The sequence below is a fragment of the Leguminivora glycinivorella genome, chromosome 11 (genome assembly GCF_023078275.1).
Source record: "Leguminivora glycinivorella isolate SPB_JAAS2020 chromosome 11, LegGlyc_1.1, whole genome shotgun sequence".
In the NCBI taxonomy this organism is placed as follows: Eukaryota; Metazoa; Arthropoda; class Insecta; order Lepidoptera; family Tortricidae; genus Leguminivora; species Leguminivora glycinivorella.
Genome location: NC_062981.1, coordinates 12311161 through 12315114, shown reverse-complemented (window position 1 = coordinate 12315114; position 3954 = coordinate 12311161). Strand labels below are relative to the sequence as shown.

The window sequence follows — 3954 nt, the reverse complement described above, 5'->3', positions numbered from 1 at the left end:
GCGCATTGACAGCGTTTTATTTACAATTATTACACTGTTTTGAATACCGGCCGGGCGTGGAGGACAGTGCGCCGAAGACTGTCTCATTCAGTTCGAGTTTGCCTACACGACTCGAGGCTTACGTCATGGTTTGTGTGGTGTGCCGTCTCTCTCGGCGGCAGGCTTGACGCCGCGCGGTCGTCAGTCGGGGCCGACTCCTATCGTCGAGTGCACTGACGCGTCACACCATAAAGCTTTTGTCCGGCGAATAAAACTGTTCTGATAGTGACTAGGCGACTACTCGATAAGCAAACAAGTATGTGTGACACATAGGTATGAATGTATTATAGTTGCTTTATTTAGAGGCAGTTAAACACCAACTGACTGGCTTCCGTAATACCTATAAATAAATCATGTTTAAATTAAACTTAAGTAACTTCGCCTATTTTATGGCTAAAATACTGAACCGATTTTGTTGAAATTTGCTAAACTCCCAGCAAACAAGCCTTAGAAGGATGGAATGACTGAATTCATGATTAGATTTGTGAGGAAAAATTATACAGACCTTATCCCACGCTGGTGGAGCCACGAGTATTATATAATTTGAGGAATATAAATATAGCAGCATAATTAAAAAGTACCTATTGCTATACTATTGCGTAAGGTAACGAACCCAATCATGGACAGTTTAAGAAAAAATTTCGCCTGTTTTTGATATTTCACTCATAAATGTAAAAATTCTACCGCTAAGCGTGTTAAATATTGAATGTCCTATCCTTCTTTTACATTTTAAGCGTATTGCAGAATGGATACTCCTATTAGTTTCTTCATACTTAACAAATTGAAACTAGGTGTTTTTTCTCCAATTATGGACGGCAGTTCTCCAGTAATGGATCCCCCATTATGGACAGTAAAATAAGTTTAAAATTTTACTTTTAAAGCCAATTGATACTTAATTAGTCAATTTTATATACCCCAAATAAAATTAGTTTGTGTTATTTTAACATAGGATTGTTTCTTGTAAATTTTGGTTTTGTAAATTGTTCCTTGTCCATCATAGGAGGTAGGCCGTTTTTCGGTTCCAGTAATGGACACTCGCAAAATAACGCTATTTTTTTATATCTTTGGAGCAACAAACTAGTATGTTTTATACCTTATCTCATGCTTAATGCAGTAAGTAAAACGCATTCAAGTTTACATCGAGTATTATTTTTTTATTATTTTATACATGAACTCAACTCTCTTAGCAACATTACTAAGAATTCGTCTCGATATTTTTTTCAGTAAACGGATGAATTTTATCTTGTCGCCAAATCCTTCAGAAATAACCGAATTAATTGAAACTTCAAAATGAAACAGCTCTACAACTCTAGTCTATGGTACATAGCCGTCAGTTTTTAGAAACTAATTTTAGATACTTATTTTTAAATATTTGTGTTTTTTTGTCCATAATGGCATCACCGTCCATTATGGGGTATTTCACCTTATACATCATTTACCTATGTTTATCTGGGCCATCAACGAACAAGATAAACGTGACACAACAGACTATGACAGCGGCCTTATCAGTATTTTTATGCTATTCACCTTTTGATTGTATGAATATAACTATAATTTCGTTGTATTCTTACAACCTATAAACAAACATAACCAAACAATGATCAAATAATGTGAGAAACTGACTTAAATTGTCAATTTAAGTCAGTTCGTTTCTATAGCGTTGAACACAAAGGAGGATGCATTGTGCGTTCAAATTCTCTCAAGTGGAAAATGTGACGCTCAGTCAGTCGAGGCTCACGGGCCGATTCGAACTAAGTGCATTTTCACATTATCCGATCCGATATCGGATGTCGGAAGGATTTCAAAGGCAAAAATCAAAGATGGCGGCTTGAATGTATGGGATATCGATCCTACATCAGGTATAAGTAAGATACATTATCTACTCAAACACGTCCTCAATAATAACGTGTTACAAGTTATAATTATAATATTTAACAGTGTGAAATTTGAAGCCGGTGTTATTTAATTAAAGCCAAATGCACAAACGCTCACGATAATATCTGTTTCGTAGCTGTCTATCTCTACCGCTCTTGCGTATTGGCTCGACAGAGACAGAGCTAAACTACATTTCTGTCGGCGTCTGGCGTCGACAATTGCCATTCGGCTACGTAGGCTGACCAGAAATACAGGACGTCTCAAGTCTGAAGACTCTGAGATATGAAGGAAAAGTTTACAGTGAGCTGCAAAAGTGCATGGTGAATGTGTCAATGAATTCATTCATAATCTCTCAATGCAATTTCGCGAAAAGGTATCTTAACCCCCTTATTCATAAACGTAAATAATCTAAAGTTATCAAACCGATAAAGTTCGTTTGTCCTTTTCTATCACACCAATACGTCGGAAAGGGACAAACGAACTTTATCGGCTTGATAACTTTAGCCCATATATGCCCATAGGGTCGTTTTCGACCCAGTGCTGAAAACACGCTACTATACTCATTAAAATAAGTAGGAGAATGAGATGAGGTGGTCACCTCAAGAAATAGGAAAAAAATATACGTGTTAGGCACATATGCTGGGTTAGACTACGTTTATGAATAACGGGGTAAATATATAGACGGTAGTTTGCTGAAAAAAAAAAACGGCCAAGAGCGTGTCGAGCCACGCTCAGTGTAGGGTTCCGTAATTTTCCTTATTTTTCTCAAAAACTACTAAACCTATCAAGTCCAAAATAATTTTCCTAGAAAGTCTTTATAAAGTTCTACTTTTGTGATTTTTTTCATAATTTTTAAATATATGGTTCAAAAGTTAGAGGGGGGGGGACGCACTTTTTTTTCCTTTAAAAGCGATTATTTTCGAAACTATTAATATTATCATAAAACGATCTTAGTAAACCCTTATTAATTTTTAAATACCTATCCAACAATATATCGCACGTTGGGGTTGGAATGAAAAAAAATATCAGCCCCCACTTTACATGTAGGGGGGGTACCCTAATAAAACATTTGTTCCATTTTTTATTTTTGCACTTTGTTGGCGTGATTGATATACATAATGGTACCAAATTTCAGCTTTCTAGTGCTAACGGTTACTGAGATTATCCGCGGACGGACGGACGGACGGACGGACAGACAGACAGACAGACAGACATGGCGAAACTATAAGGGTTCCTAGTTGACTACGGAACCCTAAAAAGTTATTTTTAAAAGGAAAAGAAAGGAACAACGTGAGATGCTATTATGGTTTCAAGAAAACTGAAAATAACTATTTATTTCAAGAAAAGTCATTTCTGACTGATTTTATTCACATTGTAGGTGTCTTGACAATATTTTGCGTATCTTAACATTATTGCAAAGTTCGAATCGCATCGTCTGTCTGAGTCCTCTGAGAGCTACTCGTATCGTATCATGCCATGTGTGAAGAGAAAGACATTTTAATTTTGTCAGACATTTGCTGAATCTCTCTACACTTTATAATTTAAAACAAAATCCCCCGTTGTCGCGTCTGTCTAATATGAATAGAAATAATTTAGAATACTTATTAAACGAGACCTGGCCTGCTCTCGGAAGGCATGTCCAGAAGCTACACGACACGTCACTGAGATGAAGATGTTGCGGTGGATGTGTGGCGTTACGCGGCTAGATCGCATACGTAACGAACACATCCGTGGCAGCCTCGGAATCCGTGACGTAGCAGATAAGCTGCAAGAAAGCCGCCTCCGATGGTATGGCCATATACGCCGCAGACCTGTGAACTACATCGGAAACAGTTGCCTTAATCTCACTGTCCAAGGCCCTAAGTCACGCGGCCCCGGTAGGCCTAAGAAGCGCTGGCTGGACGTCGTGGGAGCGGACATGCAAGAGAACAATCTCGCGCCTAAGGATGTCGAAGACCGGGCAAAGTGGAGAAGACTGAGCAGGAAAGCGGACCCTGGCGCTAGGCCGGGAAAACGCTAGGTTGAAGAAGAAGAAGAATA

General features: G+C 38.4%; 1 protein-coding gene across 3 annotated transcripts in view; it reads left to right on the top strand.

Moving 5' to 3' along the window:
- The window catches only part of LOC125230840 (cytochrome b5 reductase 4), a 188721-nt gene that overhangs the window by 42976 nt on the left and 141791 nt on the right, over positions 1-3954 (top strand). The window contains exon 1 of one of the 3 annotated variants that reach the window (XM_048136077.1): positions 187-295. The exons of the other annotated variants lie outside the window; for them this stretch is intronic. The gene's annotated coding sequence lies outside the window, so the exon portion shown is untranslated. Of the gene's footprint in view, positions 1-186; positions 296-3954 lie in introns of those variants that run through there. 3 annotated transcript variants of the gene reach the window in all.